The sequence below is a fragment of the Entelurus aequoreus genome, linkage group LG11, assembly GCF_033978785.1.
Source record: "Entelurus aequoreus isolate RoL-2023_Sb linkage group LG11, RoL_Eaeq_v1.1, whole genome shotgun sequence".
Lineage (NCBI taxonomy): Eukaryota > Metazoa > Chordata > Actinopteri > Syngnathiformes > Syngnathidae > Entelurus > Entelurus aequoreus.
Genome location: NC_084741.1, coordinates 16,041,767 through 16,067,933, shown reverse-complemented (window position 1 = coordinate 16,067,933; position 26,167 = coordinate 16,041,767). Strand labels below are relative to the sequence as shown.

The 26,167-nt window shown below is 39.9% G+C and overlaps 14 non-coding genes across 14 annotated transcripts; 4 read left to right on the top strand and 10 right to left on the bottom strand.

Moving 5' to 3' along the window:
- Positions 1-1,802: 1,802 nt before the first annotated feature.
- Positions 1,803-1,874, bottom strand: trnap-agg (transfer RNA proline (anticodon AGG)). The gene has a single exon. It is a non-coding gene; the product is annotated as a tRNA-Pro (tRNA).
- A 390-nt stretch (positions 1,875-2,264) lies between these two features.
- Positions 2,265-2,336, bottom strand: trnaq-cug (transfer RNA glutamine (anticodon CUG)). The gene has a single exon. It is a non-coding gene; the product is annotated as a tRNA-Gln (tRNA).
- Positions 2,337-2,683: 347 nt separating this feature from the next.
- On the top strand, positions 2,684-2,755 carry trnaq-uug (transfer RNA glutamine (anticodon UUG)). Its single transcript has one exon. It is a non-coding gene; the product is annotated as a tRNA-Gln (tRNA).
- Positions 2,756-8,339: 5,584 nt separating this feature from the next.
- trnap-agg (transfer RNA proline (anticodon AGG)) lies at positions 8,340-8,411 on the bottom strand. The gene has a single exon. It is a non-coding gene; the product is annotated as a tRNA-Pro (tRNA).
- Positions 8,412-8,851: 440 nt separating this feature from the next.
- On the bottom strand, positions 8,852-8,923 carry trnaq-cug (transfer RNA glutamine (anticodon CUG)). The gene has a single exon. It is a non-coding gene; the product is annotated as a tRNA-Gln (tRNA).
- An 8,798-nt stretch (positions 8,924-17,721) lies between these two features.
- Positions 17,722-17,793, bottom strand: trnap-ugg (transfer RNA proline (anticodon UGG)). The gene has a single exon. It is a non-coding gene; the product is annotated as a tRNA-Pro (tRNA).
- Positions 17,794-18,535: 742 nt separating this feature from the next.
- Positions 18,536-18,607, bottom strand: trnaq-cug (transfer RNA glutamine (anticodon CUG)). The gene has a single exon. It is a non-coding gene; the product is annotated as a tRNA-Gln (tRNA).
- A 928-nt stretch (positions 18,608-19,535) lies between these two features.
- trnaq-uug (transfer RNA glutamine (anticodon UUG)) lies at positions 19,536-19,607 on the top strand. The gene has a single exon. It is a non-coding gene; the product is annotated as a tRNA-Gln (tRNA).
- A 500-nt stretch (positions 19,608-20,107) lies between these two features.
- Positions 20,108-20,179, bottom strand: trnap-agg (transfer RNA proline (anticodon AGG)). Its single transcript has one exon. It is a non-coding gene; the product is annotated as a tRNA-Pro (tRNA).
- A 425-nt stretch (positions 20,180-20,604) lies between these two features.
- trnaq-cug (transfer RNA glutamine (anticodon CUG)) lies at positions 20,605-20,676 on the bottom strand. Its single transcript has one exon. It is a non-coding gene; the product is annotated as a tRNA-Gln (tRNA).
- Positions 20,677-21,263: 587 nt separating this feature from the next.
- trnap-ugg (transfer RNA proline (anticodon UGG)) lies at positions 21,264-21,335 on the bottom strand. The gene has a single exon. It is a non-coding gene; the product is annotated as a tRNA-Pro (tRNA).
- Positions 21,336-22,550: 1,215 nt separating this feature from the next.
- Positions 22,551-22,622, top strand: trnaq-uug (transfer RNA glutamine (anticodon UUG)). Its single transcript has one exon. It is a non-coding gene; the product is annotated as a tRNA-Gln (tRNA).
- A 568-nt stretch (positions 22,623-23,190) lies between these two features.
- On the top strand, positions 23,191-23,262 carry trnaq-uug (transfer RNA glutamine (anticodon UUG)). Its single transcript has one exon. It is a non-coding gene; the product is annotated as a tRNA-Gln (tRNA).
- A 1,053-nt stretch (positions 23,263-24,315) lies between these two features.
- Positions 24,316-24,387, bottom strand: trnaq-cug (transfer RNA glutamine (anticodon CUG)). Its single transcript has one exon. It is a non-coding gene; the product is annotated as a tRNA-Gln (tRNA).
- Positions 24,388-26,167: the final 1,780 nt, after the last annotated feature.

The window sequence follows — 26,167 nt, the reverse complement described above, 5'->3', positions numbered from 1 at the left end:
TGAGGTCCAAAAGCATTAATACTGAAGTTTTGCCAGAGTCTGTGTTTAGACGGATGTCATTTATAACTTTAAGAAGGGCCGTCTCTGTGCTATGAAGAGGTCGAAATCCTGACTGGAAGTTGTTGTGGCAGCCAGTAGAAGCCAAGAAGTGATTTAGTACAGTACACAGTACTTGATTGGCTTTGATAGATTGTCTTTGATAACTTGAGTGTGTGATGTCTGAAAATAGGAGATACAAGTTTATAATCAACTTTAGAGTCAAAAATGGAAATAAACATGACTATGTGTACAATGTAAAAATGAATGACTGAAAACAGGACTTAAAGGCATATAAGCTTGTTTAGGATTTGCCCCCAGGGCCTCTCACACCCCAAACGAGAATCACACGATGAGGTAGGTCAACAAGCTTTGGAATAAGACTTTCCAACCAGTCTCATGAAATGTGAGATTTTAATAGGGGACACAATCTGAAACTTGGTTACCTTATTGCACTTATTTAGATTCACTGACATTTTCATACATATATGAACTAAGGGTTACCAGCTCAGTCCTAGAACAAACTGTGGTCATACATTTAGGTAACACTGTATTTGATTTGATGGATTTTCATTGATCCACTTGAGTGTGTAATGTCTGCCAAAATGATCAAAATCAAGTCTAAAGTCACAAATGTAACAACAACTGTGTGTACGAGGAAATAAGTTATGATTAAAAATAGAACATAAGGACTTGTCTGGGATTCGAAGACCTCTGACACCGGAAGCCCTTAAAAATACTGTGGCAAAAATCTTAAATACAAAACAAAAAAACCAACAAAAAAGCTTATATTAGGAGACACTGAAAGTGTACTTTTAACACATACAAATGTAAATGTATTTGCTTTTTAATGAGGTCATACTGAACACTAATCACTCTAATGTTACAAGAAGGTTCCACCAAGACTTGAACTTGGATCACTGAATTCAGAGTGCAAACCGATACACCATTGACTTATAAACATAAGGGCTTGTCCAGGAATTGAACCCGGGGCCTCTCGCACCCAAAGCGAGAATCATACGACTAGACCAACAAGACCCTTAAAAGTGACATGTGTCAACAAGTTAATAAAAACAACGAAAAATAACAAACCAAAAAAACTTTTAACAGGGACACAATCTGAAACTGTACTTTTAACACATCCAAATTGGAATTATCTTCCTTTTTCATGCAAACACTTTCAAAAGGAGATCATACTAAACACTCTAATGTTACAAGAAGGTTCCACCAAGACTTGAATCATTGGATTCAGAGTCCAGAGTGCTAACCATTACACCATGGAACCTGTAAATGTACATGTAAAACAATGTGATCCTACAGTACACAGTACTTGATTTGATTTGATAGATTGTCTTTGATCCCTTGAGTGTGTGATGTCTGAAAAAAAAGGTTAAAATCAAGTCTTAAGTCACTAATGTAAAGACAACTTTGTGTGCGAAGGAACAAGTAATGACTGAAAACAGGACTCAAAGACCTAAGATCTTGTCCAAGATTTGAACGCAGGCCGTGTCTCACACCCTGAGTGAGAAGTATACGACGAGACCAACAAGTCCTGGAACAAAACTTGACAACAAACTTCATGACATGTGAAATTTTAATAGGGGACACAATTTGCACATAGATGAACTAAGAGTTACCAGCTCAGTCCTAGAACAAACTGTGGTCATACATTTAGGTAACACTGTGTTTGATAAGTCACGAATGTAACAACAATTGTGTGTACAAGAAAGACAAGTTGTGATTAAAAATAGGACTTATAAACATAAGGGCTTGTCCGGGAATTGAACCCGGGACCTCTCGCACCCTAAGCGAGAATCATACGACTAGACCAACAAGCCTTACAAACTTAATGGCAATCATTTTTAAATAATGTTTTAATCTTTTAATAGGGGACAGTCTGAAACTGCACTTTTAACACATATTTTGATTGACTACCATTTCCATGCATAAATAAACTGAGGGTTTACGACCTCAGTCCTAGAACAAATAGAGCTCGTAAATTGAGACACAACTGTATTTATTTCAGAGATTTTTATTGATATCTCGAGTGTGTGCTGTATGAAAAATGAATGTAAAAGTTTAAAGACAACTGTGTGTATGAGGGAAAAAGGATCACAATTTGAAAGTGTACTACAACATTGTATTTTTGAGCAAAACTTAGACTCATTTCTTTTTTCATGGGAAAATATTCAAAGGGAGGTCATACTGAACACTCTAATGGTACAAGAAGGTTCCACCAAGACTTGAACTTGGATCACTGGATTCAGAGTCCAGAGTGCTAACCATTACACCATGGAACCTGCATATCCACCAGAAAACCAAATGATCCTGCAGTACACAGTACTTGATTGGATTTAATAGATTTCCATTGACACCTTGAGTGTATGCCTTCAGGAAAATGGAGGGAAACGTTAAAAAAAAGTCTAAAGTCTAAAGTCCTTGTGTTAAAATTATAATTCCTGTTTTCAGTCATGACTTTTCCCCTCGTACACACAGTCACAAGTCTTGTCTTTCTTTTACTGTAGACTTGATTTAAACGTTTCCCTCCATTTTCCTGACAACTTACACTCAAGGTGTCAATGAAAATCTAGTAAATTTCATCAATACTGTTTACTGTTTGATCACTTTTTTTACAAGTACATTTACAGGTTCCATGGTGTAATGGTTAGCACTCTGGACTTTGAATCCAGTGATCCAAGTCCAAGTCTTGGTGGAACCAGCTTGCAGTATTGAAGTGGACATTTTCAAAGATGTGTATTGATCATTGTGATTGACCTTCACAAATAACAATAATAACGTTTAAAATGAAGTTCACAGTCAAAAGAAGAAATAAATATTACTATTTGTGTAAAAAGTAGAGAGCAGAGAGCAGCTTTATTTGTCCATTCTTAACATGTACAAGACACATAAGAACTGAAATTACATTTTCGGCACAATCCCGCTGACGGGACCGCCAACGGATCAGCCACTTCGGGCGCTCCTGAAACTTGATTACCTTATTGCACTTTTAAACTTATTTATTTCACTGACATTTTCATACATACATGAACTAAGGGTTACCAGCTCAGTCCTAGAACAAACTGTGGTCATACATTTAGGTAACACTGTATTTGATAAGTCACGAATGTAACAACAATTGTGTGTACAAGAAAGACAAGTTGTGATAAAAAATAGGACATTCAAACATAAGGGCTCGTCCGGGAATTGAACCCGGGACCTCTCGCACCCTAAGCGAGAATCATACGACTAGACCAACAAGCCTTACAAACTTTATGGCAATCATTTTTTAAAAATGAGGGCTGGCTGGCCTAGGTGGAGCGCTAATGTTTTTATCATAGTTCTGTGAGTTCCGGCTGCTAAGTTGCTAAATTAGCCTTAGCGTCGTTAGAAACAGCATTGTTAAGCCTTACCAGGCTGAACATTTTTAACCGTGTAGTTACATGTACATGGTTTAATAGTATTTTTGCTCTTCTGTCTATCCTTCCAGTCAGGGGTTTATTTATTTTGTTTCTATCTTCATTTGAGAACGATGCTAGCACGTTAGCTCAGTAGCTAAGTGTGTCACCGATGTATTGTCTTGGAGATAAAAGTCACTTTAAATGTCCATTTCGCGTGCTCGACTCTCATTTTCAAGAGGATATAGTATCTGAGGTGGTTTAAAATACAAATCTGTGATCTACAATAGAAAAAGGAGAGAGTGTGGAATCCAATGAGCCAGCTTGTACCTAAGTTACGGTCAGAGCGAAAAAAGATACGTCCATCACTGCCTCTCAAGTCCTTCACTGTAAAGTTCCTCATCTACGAATCTTTCATCCTCGCTCAAATTAATGGGGTAATCGTCACTTTCTCGGTCCGAATCTCTCTCGCTCCATTGTAAACAATGGGGAATTGTGAGGAATACTAGCTCCTGTGACGTCACGCTACTTCCGGTACAGGCAAGGCTTTTTTTTATCAGCGAGCAAAAGTTCAGTACTTGATTTGATTTGATAGATTGTCATTGATCCCTTGAGTGTGTGATGTCTGAAAATAGGAGATACAAGTTCCAAATTAAGTTCACCATCCAAAATAGAAAACAAATATGACTATGTGTGTAAGATGGAAAAAGTCATGACTGAAAACAAGACTTAAAGACTTTTGAGTTTGCTTAGGAATTAAAGCAAGAAACTCTCTCACCATGAGCAAAAATTGTACAATCATACCAACAAATACTGCAAAAAAATATTTCGACAAATCTCATGAAATGTGAGATTTTAATAGGGGACACAATCTGAAACTGGGTTACTTTATTGCACTTTTAACACATATTTAGATTCACTGACATTTTCATACATAGATGAACTAAGGGTTACCAGCTCAGTCCTAGAACAAACTGTGGTCATACATTTAGGTAACACTGTATTTGATTTGATGGATTTTTATTGATCCCTTGAGTGTTTGATGTCTGCAAAAATGATGAAAATCAAGTCTAAAGTCACAAATATAACAAGAACTATGTGAACTAGGGAATAATTTATGATTAAAAATATGACTTATAAAAATCAGGGCTTGTCCGGGAATTGAACCCGGGACCACCTTGCACCCAAAGCGAGAATCATACGACTAGACCAACAAGCTTTGAGAGTTCAAGCAGCAATGATCTAAAAAACAACAACACATTTAATAGGGTACAATCTTAAAGACAAGCTCTTATGTCTTAAAGACATAAGAGCTTGTCTAGGATTGAACCCAGGGTCTCCCACACCCTAAATGAGAATTACAACAAGATAGATCAACAAGCTTTGGAATAAGACTTTCCAACAGAGCTCATGAAATTTGAGATTTTAATAGGGGACACAATCTGAAACTTGATTACCTTATTGCACTTTTAAACTTATTTAGATTCACTGACATTTTCATACATAGATGAACTAAGGGTTCCCAGCTCAGTCCTAGAACAAACTGTGGTCATACATTTAGGTAACACTGTGTTTGATAAGTCATGAATGTAACAACCATTATGTGTACAAGAAAGACACGTTGTGATTAAAAATAGGACTTACAAACATAAGGGCTCGGCCGGGAATTGAACCCGGGACCTCTCGCACCCTAAGCGAGAATCATGCGACTAGACCAACAAGCCTTACAAACTTAATGGCAATCATTTTTTAAAAATGTTTTAATGTTTTAATAGGGGACAGTCTGAAACTGCACTTTTAACACATATTTTGATTGACTACCATTTTCATGCATAAATAAACTGAGGGTTTACGACCTCAGTCCTAGAACAAATAGAGCTTGTAAGTTGAGACACAACTGTATTTATTTCAGAGGTTTTTATTGATCTCTTAAAAGAGTCAATCAATCAATCAATCAATGTTTATTTATATAGCCCTAAATCACAAGTGTCTCAAAGGGCTGTACAAGCCACAACGACATCCTCGGTACAGAGCCCACATACGGGCAAGGAAAAACTCACCCCAGTGGGACGTCGGTGAATGACTATGAGAAACCTTGGAGAGGACCGCATATGTGGGTAACCCCCCCCCTCTAGGGGAGACCGAAAGCAACGGATGTCGAGTGGGTCTGACATAATATTGTGAAAGTCCAGTCCACAGTGGATCCAACACATCAGCGGGAGTCCAGTCCACAGCGGGGCCAACAGGAAACCATCCCGAGCGGAGACGGGTCAGCAGCGCAGAGATGTCCCCAACCGATGCACAGGCTAGTGGTCCACCCGGGGTCCCGACTCTGGACAGCCAGCACTTCATCCATGGCCACCGGACCTATGCAACTCCCCCTCGCAAGGGACAGGGGAGAAGAGGAGAGAAGAAAAGAAACGGCAGATCAACTGGTCTAAAAAAGGGGGGGTCTATTTAAAGGCTAGATTATACAAATGAGTTTTAAGATGGGACTTAAATGCTTCTACTGAGGTAGCATCTCTAACTGTTACCGGGAGGGCATTCCAGAGTACTGGAGCCCGAATAGAAAACGCTCTATAGCCCGCAGACTTTTTTTTGGCTCTGGGAATCACTAATAAGCCGGAGTTCTTTGAACGCAGATTTCTTGCCGGGACATATGGTACAATACAATCGGCGAGATAGGCTGGAGCTAAACCGTGTAATATTTTATACGTAAGTAGTAAAACCTTAAAGTCGCATCTTAAGTGCACAGGAAGCCAGTGCAAGTGAGCCAGTATAGGCGTAATATGATCAAACTTTCTTGTTTTTGTCAAAAGCCTTGCAGCCGCATTTTGTACCAACTGTAATCTTTTAATGCTACACATAGGGAGGCCCGAAAATAATACGTTACAGTAATCGAGACGAGACGTAACGAACGCATGAATAATGATCTCAGCGTCGCTAGTGGACAAGATGGAACGAATTTTAGCGATATTACGGAGATGAAAGAAGGCCGTTTTAGTAACACTCTTAATGTGTGACTCAAACGAGAGAGTTGGGTCGAAGATAATACCCAGATTCTTTACCGAGTCTCCTTGTTTAATTGTTTGGTTGTCAAATGTTAAGGTGGTATTATTAAATAGATGTTGGTGTCTAGCAGGACCGATAATCAGCATTTCCGTTTTCTTAGCGTTGAGTTGCAAAAAGTTAGCGGACATCCATTGTTTAATTTCATTAAGACACGCCTCCAGCTGACTACAGTCCGGCGTGTTGGTCAGCTTTAGGGGCATGTAGAGTTGGGTGTCATCAGCATAACAGTGAAAGCTAACACCGTACTTGCGTATGATGTCACCTAGCGGCAGCATGTAAATACTAAAGAGTGCAGGGCCAAGAACCGAACCCTGGGGAACTCCGCACGTTACCTTGACATAGTCCGAGGTCACATTGTTATGGGAGACGCACTGCATCCTGTCAGTAAGATAAGAGTTAAACCAAGACAAGGCTAAGTCTGACATACCAATACGTGTTTTGATACGCTCTAATAAAATATTATGATCGACGGTATCGAAAGCGGCGCTAAGATCAAGAAGCAGCAACATAGATGACGCATCAGAATCCATCGTTAGTAATAGATCATTAGTCATTTTTGCGAGGGCTGTCTCCGTAGAGTGATTTGCCCTGAAACCGGATTGAAAAGGTTCACAGAGATTGTTAGTCACTAAGTGTTCATTTAGCTGCTGTGCAACAGTTTTTTCGAGAATTTTGGAAATAAACGGAAGGTGGGAGACCGGTCGGTAGTTTACCATGAGGTCAGGATCGAGGTTAGGTCTTTTGAGCAGAGGATGAATAACAGAGTGTGCTGTATAAAAAATGTATGAAAAAGTTTAAAGTCACAACTATAAAGACAACATTGTGTACGAGGGGAAAAGTTTGACTGAAAACAGGAATTATAAACACAAGTGCTCGTCCAAGTTCAACAAATCTCATGAAATGTGAGACTTTAATAAGGGAAACGATCTGAAATTTTGTCACACTTTTAACCAACGTTTTTGAAGTCCTTTTGATTAATTAATGCATGAAAAAGGCAGTGAATCTAAATTTGGATTAAAAGTGCAAAGTTTTAACCCAGTTTCAGATTGTGTCCCCTATATGTTCATAAGTCCTGTTTTCAATCATGGATCTGTCCCTCGTACACACACTCACAAGTCTTGTCTTTTTTTTTTTTTACTTTAGACTTGATTCAAAAGTTTCCCTCCATTTTCCTGACAACTTACACTCAAGGTGTCAAGGAACATCTATCAAATTTCATCAATACTGTTTACTGTTTGATCACTTTTTTTAATTGGGGATATACAGGTTCCATGGTGTAATGGTTAGGGCTCTGGACTTTGAATCCAGTGAGCCAAGTTCAAGTCTTGGTGGAACCAACTTGCAGTATTGAAGTGGACGTTTTTAAAGATTTGTATTGATCCCTTTAGTGTATACCTTCACAAAAAACGATAATTAATTTCACAGTCAAAAGTACAAAACATATTACTATGTGTGTAAAAAGTACTGACTGAAAACAGGACTTAAAGACATAAAAGCTTGTCTAGGATTTGAACCCAGTCCATCTCTCACACCCTCAGCAAGAAGGATACGACGATACTAAGAAGTCCTGGAACAAGACTTACCAACATATCCTATGAAATGTGAGATTTTAATAGGGGACACAATCTGAAACTTGATTACCTTATTGCACTTTTAAACTTATTTAGATTCAGTGACATTTTCATACATAGATGAACTAAGGGTTACCAGCTCAGTCCTAGAACAAACTGTGGTCATACATTTAGGTAACACTGTATTTGATAAGTCACGAATGTAACAACAATTGTGTGTACAAGAAAGACAATTTGTGATTAAAAATAAGACTTACAAGCATAAGGGCTTGTCCGGGAATTGAACCCGGGACCTCTCGCACCCTAAGCGAGAATCATACGACTAGACCAACAAGCCTTAAGAAGTCAATGGCAAACATCTTTTATTTTTAAAAAAAAATCTTTTAATAGGGGACAGTCTGAAACTGCGCTTTTAACACATATTTTGATTGACTACCATTTTCATGCATAAATAAACTGAGGGTTTACGACCTCAGTCCTAGAACAAATAGAGCTTGTAAGTTGAGACACAACTGTATTTATTTCAGAGGTTTTTATTGATCTCTTGAGTGTGTGATGTATCGAAAATGTATGTAAAAGTTTAAAGTCACAAATGTAAAGACAACTGTGAGTACGAGGGAAAAAGTTGTGACTAAAAACAGGACTTGTGAACATATAAGGATCGCAATTTGAAACTGGACTACAACATTGTACTTTTAAGCCAAATTTAGACTCTCTCCTTTTTTCATGAGAAAATATTTAAAGGGAGGTTTTACTGAACACTCTAATGTGACAAGAAGGTTCCACCAAGACTTGAACTTGGATCACTGGATTCAGAGTCCAGAGTGCTAACCATTACACCATGGAACCTGTAAATGTACATGTAAAACAATGTGATCCTACAGTACACAGTACTTGATTGGATTTGATTTGATAGATTGTCATTGATCCCTTGAGTGTGTGATGTCTGAAAAAGGAGATAAAAGTTCCAATTTGAGTTCACCATCAAAAATAGAACAACAAAAATATGACTATGTGTGTACGCAGGGGCGGATTAAGAAATTTTGGCCCCCTGGGCCTGACATGGTCTTGGCCCCTCAACCCCCCGCGCGTGTGGGCGCACACACACGCACGCACTATGCAAGAAATACTGTATACTGTGAACAGACATGCACACTGTACTGTACAGAAGAGTGCACATACTGCACACACACTATTAGGTATACCACACAGACACTGACAAGCACAGGTTTCACACAGACACAGGGGGAGGGGATAAATGGCCTAAAAATAAACATTTTTGAAAATGATTACGCCCACTTCAGTGATGGTGCATTGGGTCATTTGAGAGATATTATGTATTGGAAGTTGGTAGCTATCATGAAATAAACCCCCCAACCCACCCAAAAAACTAAATCGGACATGATTTTTGCCCCCTTTTCCTCCCTTCTATCATTAAAAATAAAATAATATCTTAGGAAAACACATTGGCATAACGGCAGCTGTGCAGCAAATTGAGGCTCAAAGTCTGTATCTATTTGTGGTTAAGCTTGAGGAGAAGGAGAAAGGTAAAATGATAACATGCATCGGAGAGCACCACAAAGAAAGGTGTAGGCCAGTTCATGGTACAAGGGCTGCATGCAGGTCAAGATAGCCCATTTCCAAGAATGCTATAGTGGCTGGACAGGCACTGGACATGTCCTGAACTCAGTGTCAGACGTGGCTGCCGAATACTTGGATGAAGTGAAGCAGCTGACAGATCTCATGCTGCCCCATCTGAAGACTGTCCTGGCCAGGCAGAGGATGGATGAGGAGACCTTCCCAATGGACCCTGTCAGTGAACAGGCTAGTAACATTGATGGCACCCCTGTGCACAACATTGGGATGGAGAGACAATGTGGCAAGGTGGACTACAAACTGAAGAAGTTGGGCACACTGAACGCAGTCAATAGGTCAATAATTTTACAGAAGAGCCAGGAGCTTCAGAGGTTTCAAGGCAGCAGCACAAGCAAAAAGGGAGGTTGAACTCAACTGGAGTAAATTCATGAAGGCAAAATTCGAGAGTAGGGCAGATGAGAAACAAGAGATGGCTCAAAGAAAGGAGAGTAAGAGACTAGACATGCTGGACACACTGAAATCTTTTGATGGCCCCTTCACGATAGTGGGGAAGTTGAAAAGTTCCTTGTGGATGAAAGTCTGCACAAGAATGCAAAGCTGCAGAGAATGAAGCTTGAGGTTCAGTTTGCCAGAGAAAGCACCAAGCTTCTGCCTAAAGTCAATCCTATCTTCACAATCCAGGTGACACTTCCCAGAAATGGCAAAAGTGCAATTCTCCAAGTCATAATGGATACTTAGAATTTTATGGTGGTGGTAAGTATTCATGAAAACAGGTAGCCTAACATTAGTGAATGGGTGAATTCTGGAAATAACCTAAAAATCTTACACAGTGCACCTTTAAGCAAGGGGTTTCTTTCGTGCTTTCAATTTTGCAAAATCATCCACCACATCATTGAAGTCCAACTCTCTTGTCAGCTCACTCTCAATTGCCATTAGAGATAACGCATTTAATCTTTTCTGAGTCATTCTTGTGCGCAGCTCATTTTTTACTCTTGACAAAAGAGAGAATGAGCGTTCTCCCTCACAGTTACTGACCGGTAGAGTGAGAAAAATCTGTAGCGCAATGTATGTATTAGGAAACGTAGGCTGTAGTCCAAAATGTATTATTGTTTTGAGCAGTCCTGAAGGGGTCCTCTCCTCATCAGTGTTGTTGAGCTGTATAAAAGATTTGAACTGTATAAGCTCCTGTCCAAGACTTTCATTGAGGTCAGATGGGTATGATTCAGTGAGAATCTTGGCCTTGTGAAGGACTGAAGCATTGGACTCTGTATCCAAAGAGAAAAGGACACTGAACAAATTGTTCAGATGTTTGTAGGCCTCCAGACGGTGATCAAGGCTTGAACTCAGTTGATCAATAGAGGCAATAAATGTCTCTATTTGAAACAGTTGCCTTCCCTCAAGCACAACATCTGGGGATGCTGATTCATCAGCAAACTTTTTACGTTTCCTCGTCCGTTCAGCCCTGTAAGATGGGGTGCCACCCAACATGTTTAAGGCTTTCTGCTCAAAATGATCAAATAGATCTCTTTGGGAGAGAACAAAGGTGCGCAGAGATTCCAGCAATCTAACTGCTGTACCAAGGTCCATGTCTGCTTTTTGAAGTTGCAGACTTGTGGCCTGAAATCTGGACAGAACAGTGTCCCAAAAGCCTGCCATGAAGGCCATCTCAAGTGAATCCAGCTTCCGCACTAGACTGTCAGCTTCAGTTCGTGTGTCTCGTTTCTCTGTGTCATCAGTGGAAATAACCTGTAGTGCTGCTTTTATTTTACTGTAGTTCTGCCACAGTGCTTTGGTAGATTCTGCACGGCAACTCCAACGCGTGTTGGATAAAGCTTTAAGTGTGAGATCTATGTTGGAATTGCCAAATACCCTGTCCCATCGGTGTGTGGATGCAGTTGTGAAGTTGTAAATAGACTGAATCAAGTCAAAATACTTAGAGACTTCATTTCCACATCTGTCAATGCTGTTGACTCCCACCAAATTCAAAGAGTGAGCTGCACATGGAATATAGTGTATTAATGGGTTGCTTTTCTTTAAGTGAGCCTGCAACCCATTATACCTCCCTGACATGTTGCTGGCATTATCATAAGCCTGCCCCCTGCAATTTGACAGCTCTAACCCTAGATTTTCCAACACAGACATGACACAGTTAGCCAAACTTTCACTTGTATGGCTAGTAATGGGCTCAAAACCCACAAAGCGTTCAACAACACTGCCCTCTTTGCTAACAAAACGGAATATGAATGTCAATTGGTCCACATGAGATAAATCTGGGGTTGAATCCACAATGATAGAGTAGTATTTGCTTGCTTGCAGTTCATCTGCTATAGCCTGTTTGGTTTTTGCACCCATCAATTCAATGAATTCCTCACAAATGGTGGAGGACAGATATGAGGTATTACCTCGACCCATCTGCCCAAACTTTCTGATGTGATCCTTTAGAAAGGGATCAAATTCAGCCAGGACCTCCAGAATACCAAGGTAGTTCCCATTGAGAGGAGACCCTAACGATTCATTTTTACCCCTAAATGCAAGGCCCCTTTCTGCAAGGAATTTAATGACTGCAACAACTCTTTGTAACACCTGCCTCCAATAGCTGCTCTCTGCCTGAAACTGTTTGAACAGGTCTGCATCAACTGTGGCACCTTTGGCGCGGTTCAAGACTGCTTGCATGCAGGTTATGTGCTCAGCACTTCACTCATGTTCACCAAATCTTTCTGAGTGTTTCCAATCACAATAGCCTGTCACAAAAGAATGCGTTTTTGGGGAAAACAGTTTGCATGCAAAGCAGTAAACATTACCAGTAGAGGGAGAGTACATCAGCCACTCTCTTTGTACTCGTTGTCCATTGGGCAAGTGTGAAGTAAAATGTTCATTGTTTAGGCATCGGGTTTTGCCTCCTAGCCCACTGTTCCTCACAGAAGCTGGATAATGGCTGTGACGGTTGTGAAATGATTTTGCACCTCTTTGAATAAGAACTTCCTTCATTGACTCAGTGAGGGTCTCAGCCCATTTAGCGGGATCACTAGGTAGAGTTGTCACTGTAGATGGTGTTGAAGAAAGATTCAGCTCATTTTCTATGCTGTCCAGAGGTGCAGTGACCTCACATTCATCCGAGCAACTGGCTACTGCTGAATTGGTTGAATCATAAGCATCAGAAGCATTTGGTTCAGTGTCTACACTTGTAGTGGTCTCAGGATCTTGGGAGCTACATGCTAGCTCAGGTGCATTGCTAACCTTAGCTGAATTTGCAGTAGCATTTATAGAATTGCTTTCAGCAGATGTCTTTGTACTGAAGAAGCTGGAGATATTTGGAACACTCTCAAGTAAAACTGATTCCTTTTTTTTCTTTTCTTGCTGAATTTTTTTTCTAGCTCCTCCACTTAAACGTTTATGATCCATATTTCCCTTCTTTCTTTGCACATTGGCTCTTTGCCTATCACAACAGATAAACCAACTATGTGTGTGTGTGTGTGTGTGTGTGTGTGTGTGTGTGAGTTTGTTTGTGTGTTTATGATCGGTGCTGCTTCCTTCAAGTGTGTGAGGTGATTTAGAAAACTAGCAACCCAGCATCAACACTCCAAAGCAGAGAATAACAGCTTACTAGCATAGACAATTGAGAGCAGAGAATCAACTGATTCGTCTGATAGACAGCAGGAGAGCAGAGTGGTCAGTGATGATCCAATCAAGAAAATGTCTAAATGGCAAGGGAACAGACTGATTTGTACTGAGGAGAAAGAGAGAGAGAGCCAATTACAGTGAAATATATTCCAAAAGAGCCAAGTGACTAGCTGAAGGCAGGGACAAATGCCTTGGAGTGACCAACAAGAGTGCAAAGTACCAAATGGCAAAATGTGGAAAGACCAACAGGCAGATCTGCTTTTACCTCTTATCTTCACAACCAAAAAGTTGCTAAATGATGTTTTCAGTCGCTAGCCAGGTATGGCCAAAAGACGCGAAATCTAGCGGCAAAGTCGGTCAATCACACTGACAGTGAAACAAATATTTTGAAAAGATAATAATTGTACACCTTTGTGCACTTTAGTCTTCTATCTAAATATTTTCACAAAGGACACCAAGGCAGCTTGCTAGCTATGATGGGAGCAACAATGTCTGATAGACAGCAGGAGAGCAGAGTGGTCAGTGATGATCCAATCAAGAAAATGTCTAAATGGCAAGGGAACAGACTGATTTGTACTGAGGAGAAAGAGAGAGCCAAGTACAGTTAAATATATTCCAGAGCCAAGTGACTAACTGAAGGCAAAGACAACAGCCAGATACCTTAGCAGAGACCAACAAGAATTCAAAGTACCTAATAGCAAGATGGCGAGACCAACACAATAAATTGTATTAGGATTTAATTTATTAACGTTAATCTTAACAGCCAAAAAGTTGCTGAATAATGTTTGTAGTCGCTAGCCAGGTATGCCCAAAACAAGAGTCGCTAAACCTAGCAGCAAAGTTGCTTAATTGCAACACACTCTAGGATTCAGGGGAATTAAGGATAATAAAGATATTAATTGTACAACTTTTTGTACTTTTTTTCTAGTTTTTTGAGTCGCCAGCCATGTATGGCCAAAAGTCGCTAATTGAATGCCAACGTTGCTTAATCGCCAACACACTGGGACTCACTGAAGGACTGACTGAATAAAAAAGATAATTAAGATAATTGTGTACTTTTCTCTTCTGATATTTTCTCTAAGGACCCCAAGCTATCTGCAAGCAGCAATAATGTCTGACAGACAGGAGAGCAGAGTGGTCAGTGATGAATGGCAAGGGAACAGGCTGATTTGTACTGAGGAGAAAGAGAGAGAGAGAGCCAATTACAGTGAAATATATTCCAAAAGAGCCAAGTGACTAGCTGAAGGCAGGGACAAATGCCTTGGAGTGACCAAGAAGAGTGCAAAGTACCAAATGGCAAAATGTGGGAAGACCAACAGGAAGATCTGCTTTTACCACTTATCTTCACAACCAAAAAGTCGCTAAATGATGTTTTTAGTCGCTAGCCAGGTATGGCCAAAAGACGCGAAATCTAGCGGCAAAGTCGGTCAATCACACAGTGAAACAAATAATTTTAAAAAGATAGTAATCGTACAATGTCTTGTACTTTTGTCTTCTTTCTTAATATTTCTCAAAGGACACCAAAATGTCGCTATCTGCAGGCAGCTTGCTAGCTATGATGGCAGCAACAATGTACCTTAGAGTGACTGACCAACAAGAGCTCAAAGTACCTAATGGCAAAATGTGGAGAGACAGACACAATAAATTGCATTAAGATGAAGAGAACTGTTGCTATTATTAATCTTAACATCAACCAGAAAGTCGCTAAATGTCACCAGCCAGGTATGGCCAAAAGTCGCTTAATTGGCCACACACAGTAACAGAGAAACTAACAAAAAAAAGATCATAAAGATAATAGTTGTACAACTGTGTGTACTTTTGTCTTCTTTCTAAATATTTTCCCAAAGGACACCAAAATGTTGCTATCTGCAGGCGGGAGCGTGCCTATGTTCCCCGGGTCCTATGTTCCCCGGGTCCTATGTTCCCCGGTTGTTCCTGGGTCTTTGTATGCGACCGGGGAACTTAGGACCCTTTTTCTAAAAAAGGGTCCTATGTTCCCTGCATTGTATCTGGCGAAATTGCGAAATTGTGCCCTGACCAAAACCATCCCTAAACCTAACCTGTCACAGGGCGTTGTGGAGCACTTTTTTTTGGCGAAATTGTGCCCTGACCAAAACTATCCCTAAACCTAACCTGTCACAGGGCGTTGTGGAGCACTTTTTTGGCGAAATTGTGCCCTGACCAAAACCATCCCTAAACCTAACCTGTCACAGGGCGTGCGGCAGCAGATAGAGCAACTCAAACGCGAACTTCCTTCCTTCGACAACTTAAACGCGTCTCTGTCATGCGTGTCTGCGTGCGTCTTACTTAGTCGCGCATTGGAAGCAGCGGGGAACATAGAACCCTTTTCTGGAAAAAGTGTTGTACGTTCCCCGCAGCGGGGAACATAGAACCCTTTTTTTTAAAAAGGGTCCTTAGTTCCCCGGTAGAGGGGAACATAGGACCCGGGTAACATAGGGACGGGGAACATAGGGATGACCCGCTGCAGGCAGCTTGCTAGCTATGATGGCAGCAACGATGTCTGCCAGACAGGAGAGAGTGGTCAGTGACGATCGAATCGAGAAAATGACAAAATGGGTCAAAGACCAAAAAGTTATTAACTGACAGCAGTGACAAATGTCAGACTGTAAACTTTCTCGAAAGAAAAGGACAAAATGGGAAGATGCTGATAATAACAGCAAAATGGAAAATATAAGAATTTCCAAGTAATGCTCAACTCAAGTGTGTGTGTGTGTGTGTGTGTGCGCGCGTTAAACTTCTTGTTGAATGATTTCAAATTATCTCTGAGTCTGAACTGAGGGAAAGGAAACCAAATTTTGAGCAGTCTCTCACGAGTTCAAAATACCAAATGAGGAGATTCTAAAAGAACAGACCGGTTTATGAAAGACTTGATGGGGGAGGGGCACAGCTAAGAATACTTGAGTGAGATTCTGTGATCCAAATTCGAGATAGAGCTTTTTGATAATGATAATTTGTCAGAGTAAGGTTGTGTAATCAAAATTTGAGAATGAGCTTTGTCAATCAATCAAGAATATTTGCATTAAGTTCTGTGATCAAAATTCAGAAACAACCTTTAATAATTGATAAAGAATATGTGAGTGAGGTTGTGTGATCCATCCAATTTGAGAATTAGCTTTGATAATAATGATTGAGAGCCTCTGGCCCTCTGTGGATCATGGCCGCGGGGCCAATTTTGCCTGGCCCCTTGGGGCCTCTGTGGGTCGTGGCCGCGGGGCCAAGTTGGCCTGGCCCCTTGGGGCCTCTGACCCTCTATGGATCGGGGCCAAGTTGGCCTGACCCCTCGGGGCCTCTGGCCCTCTATGGATCATGGCCGCGGGGCCAAGTTGGCCTGACCCCTTAGGACCTCAGGCCCTCTGTGGGTCGCGGCCGCGGGGCCAAGTTGACCTGGCCCCTTGGGGCCTCTTACCCTCTATGGATCGTGGCCGCGGGGCCAAGTTGACCTGGCCCCTTGGGGCCTCTGGCCTTCTGTGGCTCGCGGCCGCGGGGCCAAGTTGGCCTGGCCCTTTGGGGCCTCTGGCCTTCTGTGGGTCGTGGCCGCGGGGCCAAGGTGGCCTGGCCCCTTGGGGCCTCTGACCGTCTATGGATCGTGGCCGCGGGGCCAAGTTGACCTGGCCCCCTGGGGCCTCTGACCCTCTATGGATCGTGGCCGCGGGGCCAAGTTGGCCTGGCCCCTTGGGGCCTCTGACCGTCTATGGATCATGGCCGCGGGGCCATGTTGGCCTGGCCCCTTGGGGCCTCTGGCCCTCTGTGGGTCGCGGCCGCGGGGCCAAGTTGACCTGGCCCCTTGGGGCCTCTTACCCTCTATGGATCATGGCCGCGGGGCCAAGTTGGCCTGGCCCCTTGGGGCTTAAGATTATTATTTTTGCAAAAGTAGTTTTGCTTGGGTCGCGGCCGCGGGGCCAAGTTGGCCTGGCCCCTTGGGGCCTCTGGCCCCCTGGGCCTGGGCCCGGTAGGCCCGGTCATTAATCCACCTATGTGTGTACGAGGGGAAAAGTCATGACTGAAAACATGACTTCAAGACTTAAAAGTTTGCTTTGGAATTGAAGCAAGAAACTCTCTCACCATAAGCAAAAATTGTACAATCATACCAACAAATACTGCAAAAACATGTTTCAACAAATGTCATGAAATGTGAGATTTTAATAGGGGACACAATCTGAAACCGGGTTACATTATTGCACTTTTAACACATATTTAGATTCACTGACATTTTCATACATAGATGAACTAAGGGTTACCAGCTCAGTCCTAGGACAAACTGGTCATACATTTAGGTACCACTGTTATTTATCCCTTGAGTGTGTGATGTCTGCAAAAATGATCAAAATAAAGTCTAAAGTCACAAATGTAACAAGAACTATGTGAACGAGGAAATAATTTATGAATAAAAATAGGACTTATAAACAGCAGGGCCTGTCCGGGAATTGAACCCGGGACCTCTTGCACCCAAAGCGAGAATCATACGACTAGACCAACAAGCCATGAGAGTTAAAGCAGCAATCATCTAAAAAACAACAACACATTTAGTAGGGGACACAATCTTTAAGACAAGCTCTTATGTCTTAAAGACATAAGAGCTTGTCTAGGATTGAACCCAGGGTCTCCCACACCCTAAGTGAGAATTACAACAAGATAGATCAACAAGCTTTGGAATAGGACTTTCCAACAGAGCTCATGAAGTGTGTGATTTTAATAGGGGACACAATCTGAAACTTGGTCACCTTATTGCACTTTTAACACATATTTAGATTTACTGACATTTTCATACATAGATGAACTAAGAGTTACCAGCTCAGTCCTAGAACAAACTGTGGTCATACATTTAGGTATAGGCATTTGACTTGATAGATTTGTATTGATCCCTTTAGTATGTGATATCTCCATCAATGATCAAAATCAAGTCAAAAGTCACAAATGTAACAACAACTGTGTGTACCAGGAAAAAAGTTATTATTGAAAAATAGGACTTATAAACATAAGAGCTTGTCCGAGAATTGAATCCAGGGTCCCTCACACACAAAGTGAAAATCACACTATTAAACCAAAAAGCCCTGAAAAACAAAGTGCCAAACATTTTTGAAAGAACCAAAACAAAAACAAACATTTTTTTAATAACACACAATCTGAAAATGCACTTTTAACACATATCCAATTTAATTCGCTCACTTTTTCATGCAAAAGAGATTAAATGGAGGTCATGCTGAACACTCTAAAGTTACAAGAAGGTTCCACCAAGACTTGAACTTGGATCACTGGATTCAGAGTCCAGAGTGCTAACCATTACACCATGGAACCTGTAAATGTACATGTAAAACAATGTGATCCTACAGTACACAGTACTTGATTGGATTTGATAGATTGTCATTGATCCCTTGAGTGTAAGTTGTCAGGAAAATGGAGAGACACGTTTAAATAAAGTCTAAAGTAAAAAAAGACAAGACTTGTGACTGTGTGTACGAGGGGAAAAGTCATGACTGAAAACAGGAATTATAAACACAAGTGCTCGTCCAAGTTCAACAAATCTCATGAAATGTGAGACTTTAAAAAAGGACACGATCTGAAATGTTGTACTAATTTTAACCAACATTTTTTAAAATTCCTTTTGATTAATTCATGCATGAAAAAGGCAGTGAATCTAAATTTCGGTTAAAAGTGCAGAGTTGATTGAGCAGATTGTGTCCCCTATATGTTCATAAGTCCTGTTTTCAATCATGAATCTGTCCCTCGTACACACACTTGTTGTTACATTTGTGACTTTACACTTGGTTTTAAACTTTCCTCTCACTTTTCCAGAGGGCACATAATCAAGGGATCAATGAAAATCTACAAAATCAAATACAGTTGTTTCTTAATTTACAAGCTCTATTTGTTCTAGGACTGATCTTGTAAACCCTTATTTCATTTGTGCATGAAGATGGTAGTGAATTTAAATTTTGGTTTAAAGATTGTGTCCCCTATTAAAATCTCACATTTTGTAAGATTTGTTCGGCGATCCTGTTGCAGGGTTTGTTGGTCTTGGACAAGTCCTTGTCTTAAAATTATAATTCCTGTTTTCAGTCATGACTTTTCCCCTCGTACACACAGTCACAAGTCTTGTCTTTTTTTAACTTTAGACTTGATTTAAACGTTTCCCTCCATTTTCCTGACAACTTACACTCAAGGTGTCAATGAAAATCTATCAAATTTCATCAATACTGTTTACTGTTTGATCAGGGGATATACAGGTTCCATGGTGTAATGGTTAGCACTCTGGACTTTGAATCCAGTGATCCAAGTTCAAGTCTTGGTGGAACCAACTTGCTGTATTGAAGTGGACATTTTTAAAGATTTGTATTGATCCCTTTAGTGTATACCTTCACAAAAAACGATAATGAAGTTCACAGTCGAAAGTAGAAATAAATATTACTATGTGTGTAAAAAGTAATGACTGAAAACAGGACTTAAAGACAAAAAAGCTTGTCTAGGATTTGAACCCAGACCATCTCTCACACCCTCAGCAAGAAGGATACAACGATACTAAGAAGTCCTGGAACAAGACTTACCAACATATCCTATGAAATGTGAGATTTTAATAGGGGACACAATCTGAAACTTGATTACCTTATTGCACTTTTAAACTTATTTAGATTCACTGACATTTTCATACATAGATGAACTAAGGGTTACCAGCTCAGTCCTAGAACAAACTGTGGTCATACATTTAGGTAACACTTTATTTGATAAGTCACGAATGTAACAACAATTGTGTGTACAAGAAAGACAATTTGTGATTAAAAATAAGACTTACAAGCATAAGGGCTTGTCCGGGAATTGAACCCGGGACCTCTCGCACCCTAAGCGAGAATCATACGACTAGACCAACAAGCCTTAAAGAGTTTATGGTAAACATCTTTTTAAAAATGTTTTAATCCTTCAATAGGGGCCACAATCTGAAATTGTGCTTTTAACACATATTTGATTGACTACCATTTTCATGCATAAATAAACTGAGGGTTTACGACCTCAGTCCTAGAACAAATAGAGCTCGTAAGTTGAGACACAACTGTATTTATTTCAGAGGTTTTTTATTGATTTTTTGAGTTTGTGCTGTATGGAAAATTGAGGTAAAAGTTTAAAATAAAGTTTAAAGTCACAAATGTAAAGACAACTGTGAGTATGAGGTAACAAGTTATGACTATAAACATATAGGGGGCACAAGAGAATACTTTTTTACACAGGTTCTTTGCATTTGTCATGCATAGACTAGACAAATGGAGGTTAGACTGAACATTAACTATGGTAATGTTACAAGTAGGTTCCACCAAGACTTGAACTTGGATCACTGGATTCAGAGTCCAGAGTGCTAACCATTACACCATGGAACCTGTAAATGTACATGTAAAACAATGTGATCCTACAATACACAGTACTTGATTGGCTTTGATAGATTGTCATTGATCCCTTGAGTGTGTGATGTCTGAAAATAGGAGATAAAAGTTCCAAATTAAGTTCACCATCCAAAATAGAAAACAAATATGACTATGTGTGTACGAGGGAAAAAGTCATGACAAGACTTAAAGACTTAAGAGTTTGCTTAGGAATTGAAGAAAGAAACTCTCACACCATAAGCAAAAATTGTACAATCATACCAACAAATACTGCAAAAAAATGTTTCAACAAATCTCATGAAATGTGAGATTTTAATAGGGGACACAATCTGAAACTGGGTTACTTTATTGCACTTTTAACACATATTTAGATTCACTGACATTTTCATACATAGATGAACTAAGGGTTACCAGCTCAGTCCTAGAACAAACTGTGGTCATACATTTAGGTACCACTGTTATGTATCCCTTGAGTGTGTGATGTCTGCAAAAATGATGAAAATCAAGTCTAAAGTCACAAATATAACAAGAACCATGTGAACGAGGAAATTATTTATGATTAAAAATATGACTTATAAACATCAGGGCTTGTCCGGGAATTGAACCCGGGACCTCTCGCACCCAAAGTGAGAATCATACGACTAGACCAACAAGCCATGAGAGTTTAAGCAGCAATGATCTAAAAAACAACAACACATTTAATAGGGTACACAATCTTTAAGACAAGCTGTTATGTCTTAAAGACATAAGAGCTTGTCTAGGATTGAACCCAGGGTCTCCCACAACCTAAATGAGAATTACAACAAGATAGATCAACAAGCTTTGGAATAAGACTTTCCAACAGAGCTCATGAAATTTGAGATTTTAATAGGGGACACAATCTGAAACTTGATTACCATATTGCACTTTTAAACTTATTTAGATTCACTGACATCTTCATACATAGATGAACTAAGGGTTCCCAGCTCAGTCCTAGAACAAACTGTGGTCATACATTTAGGTAACACTGTGTTTGATAAGTCATGAATGTAACAACAATTGTGTGTACAAGAAAGACAAGTTGTGATTAAAAATAGGACTTACAAACATAAGAGCTCGTCCGGGAATTGAACCCGGGACCTCTCGCACCCTAAGCGAGAATCATACGACTAGACCAACAAGCCTTAAAGAGTTTATAGCAAACATATTTTTAAAATGTTTTAATGTTTTAATAGGGGACAGTCTGAAACTGCACTTTTAACACATATTTTGATTGACTACCATTTTCATGCATAAATAAACTGAGGGTTTACGACCTCAGTCCTAGAACAAATAGAGCTCGTAAGTTGAGACACAACTGTATTTATTTCAGAGGTTTTTATTGATCTCTTAAAAGAGTGTGCTGTATAAAAAATTGATGAAAAAGTTTAAAGTCACAACTATAAAGACAACATTGTGTACGAGGGAAAACGTTTGACTGAAAACAGGAATTATAAACACAAGTGCTCGTCCAAGTTCAACAAATCTCATGAAATGTGAGACTTTAATAAGGGAAAAGATCTGAAATGTTGTCACACTTTTAACCAACGTTTTTGAAGTACTTTTGATTAATCCATGCATGAAAAAGGCAGTGAATCTAAATTTGGATTAAAAGTGCAAAGTTTTAACCCAGTTTCAGATTGTGTCCCCTATATGTTCATAAGTCCTGTTTTCAATCATGGATCTGTCCCTCATACACACACTCACAAGTCTTGTCTTTTTTTACTTTAGACTTGATTCAAAAGTTTCCCTCCATTTTCCTGACAACTTACACTCAAGGTGTCAAGGAAAATCTATCAAATGTCATCAATACTGTTTATTGTTTGGTCACTTTTTTTACTTGGGGATATGCAGGTTCCATGGTGTAATGGTTAGCACTCTGGACTTTGAATCCAGTGAGCCAAGTTCAAGTCTTGGTGGAACCAACTTGCTGTATTGAAGTGGACATTTTTAAAGATTTGTATTGATCCCTTTAGTGTATACCTTCACAAAAAACGATAATGAAGTTCACAGTCAAAAGTAGAAATAAATATTACTATGTGTGTAAAAAGTACTGACTGAAAACAGGACTTAAAGACAAAAAAGCTTGTCTAGGATTTGAACCCAGTCCATCTCTCACACCCTCAGCAAGAAGGATACGACGATACTAAGAAGTCCTGAAACAAGACTTACCAACAAATCTTATGAAATGTGAGATTTTAATAGGTGACACAATCTGAAACTTGATTACCTTATTGCACTTTTAAACTTATTTAGATTCACTGACATTTTCATACATAGATGAACTAAGGGTTACCAGCTCAGTCCCAGAACAAACTGTGGTCATACATTTAGGTAACACTGTGTTTGATAAGTCACGAATGTAACAACAATTGTGTGTACAAGAAAGTCAAGTTGTGACAAAAAATAGGACTGACAACTTACACTCAAGGTGTCAATGAAAATCTATCATATTTCATCAATACTGTTTACTGTTGAATCAGGGGATATACAGGTTCCATGGTGTAATGGATAGCACTCTGGACTTTGAATCCTGTGATCCAAGTTCAAGTCTTGGTGGAACCAACTTGCAGTATTGAAGCAGATCATTTTTAAAGATTTTTAAATTATCCTTTCAGTGTATGCCTTCACAAAAAAGGATTATAAAGTTTAAAGTGAAGTTCACTGTCAAAAGTACAAAGACATATGACTATGGGTGTACGAGTAAAAAGTAATGACCGAAAACTTTGATTTGAACCCAGACCATCTCTCACACCCTCAGCAAGAAAGATACGACCAGGCTAAGAAGTCCTGGAACAAGACTTACCAACAAATCTTAAAACATGTGAGATTTTAATAGGGGACACAATCTGAAACTTGATTACCTTATTGCACTTTTAACACATATTTAGATTCACTGACTTTTTTATACATAGATGAACTAAGGGTTACCAGCTCAGTCCTAGAACAAACTGTGGTCATACATTTAGGTAACACTGTATTTGATAAGTCGGAAATTGATTGATTGATGGAAACTTTTATTAGTAGATTGCACAGTGAAGTACATATTCCGTACAATTGACCACTAAATGGTAAAAAAAATTGTGTGTACAAGGAAGAAAAGTTATGATAAAAAAATAGGACTTACAAACATAAGTGACCATACGGGAATTGAACCCTCTCGCACCTAAAGTGAGAACCATACGACCAGACCAACAAGCCCTTAAAGCTCTACTGTCTTCAAAAAATATTTTAAACTTTTAATAGGGGACACAATTGGAAACTGCACTTTTAACACATATTTGATTCACTACCATTTTCATGCATAAATAAACTGAGGGTTTACGACCTCAGTCCTAGAACAAATAGAGCTCGTAAGTTGAGACACAACTGTATTTATTTCAGAGGTTTTTTATTGATTTCTGAGTGTGTGCTGTATGGAAAATTGAGGTAAAAGTTTAAAATAAAGTTTAAAGTCACAAATGTAAAGACAACTGTGAGTATGAGGTAACAAGTTATGACTATAAACATATAGGGGGCACAAGAGAGTACTTTTTTACACAGGTTCTTTGCATTTGTCATGCATAGACTAGACAAATGGAGGTTAGACTGAACATTAACTATGCTAATGTGACAAGAAGGTTCCACCAAGACTTGAACTTGGATCACTGGATTCAGAGTCCAGAGTGCTAACCATTACACCATGGAACCTGTAAATGTACATGTAAAACAATGTGATCCTACAGTACACAGTACTTGATTGGCTTTGATAGATTGTCATTGATCCCTTGAGTGTGTGATGTCAGAAAATAGGAGATAAAAGTTCCAAATTAAGTTCACCATCCAAAATAGAAAACAAATATGACTATGTGTGTACGAGGGAAAAAGTCATGACTGAAAACAAGACTTAAAGACTTAAGAGTTTGCTTAGGAATTGAAAAAAGAAACTCTCACACCATAAGCAAAAATTTTACAATCATACCAACAAATACTGCAAAAAAATGTTTCAACAAATCTCATGAAATGTGAGATTTTAATAGGGGACACAATCTGAAACTGGGTTACTTTATTACACTTTTAACACATATTTAGATTCACTGACATTTTCATACATAGATGAACTAAGGGTTACCAGCTCAGTCCTAGAACAAACTATGGTCTAACATTTAGGTAACACTGTATTTGATTTGATAGATGTTTATTGATCCCTTGAGTGTGTGATGTCTGCGAAAATGATGAAAATCAAGTCTAAAGTCACAAATGTAACAAGAACTATGTGAACGAGGAAATAATTTATGATTAAAAACAGGATTTATAAACATAAGGGCTTGTCCGGGAATTGAACCCGGGACCTCTCGCACCCAAAGCGAGAACCATACGACTAGACCGGGGGTTGGCAACCCGCGGCTCCGGAGCCGCATGCGGCTCCTTGACCACTCTGATGCGGCTCAGCAACATACATGCCGACCCCCCCGATTTTCCCAGGAGACTTATGGATCTCAGTGTCTCTCATATATTACTCCCAGGGTAAAAATAATCCTATTTACACTCTAATTACTAAATAAAGGGCTTGCCCTAATAGCACTGCAGTAATTGTCCTCTATAACATTTACATACAGCGTGCCAGTCCAGCCACATGTTGCATATTGTTATTACTTGCATACACAGGAGACAGCAAAGCATACTTAGTCATCAGCCACACAGCTTACACTGACGGTAGCCGTATCAAACAGCTTTAACATTGTTACGTTACAAATATGCGCCACACTGTGAACCCACACCAAAAAGAATGAAAAACACATTTCTGGAGAACATCCCACCGTAACACAACATAAACACAACACAACCATTACCCAGAATCCCATGCAGCCCTAACTCTTCCGGTCTACATTATACACCCCCGCTACCACCAAATCCCCCCACACATCAACCCCCCCCCCCCTCCCTCTCCGTGCGTTGGTTGAGCGGAAGAGTTAGGGCTGCATGGGATTCTGGGTATTGGCACCGTCAGTGTAAGATGTGTGGCTGCTGAGGTAGTACGCCTTGCTGTTACTTACGTGAGCAAGCTGAAATTGCATTCTACGTGTGGTCGGGCAAGTACACTGTTAGGACAGACTGTAGAGGGCGCCGAATGAAGTGTCATCACGCTCTGATATTCGGGAGTCTCCCGGGAAAAATCAGAGGGTTGGCAAGTATGATGCTATCAAGCGCCATTCATTCAAAACTCGCGGGCTGAACTAACATCAAATTTCCACTTTAAAGTGCGTGCCGGTGCGTATGTCGGAGACCCCTAGTTAACATAGCACAAAGCATTTAAGCTTTGTATGCGGTGTTTTTCATTTTACATTTTTTTTGTGGCTCCCATTACTTTCTTTAATTTGTGAAACTTGCCAAAATGGCTCTTTGAGTGGTAAAGGTTGCCGACCCGGGACTAGACCAACAACCCCTGAAAGTTTAAGCAGCAATGATCTAAAAAAAAACAACACATTTA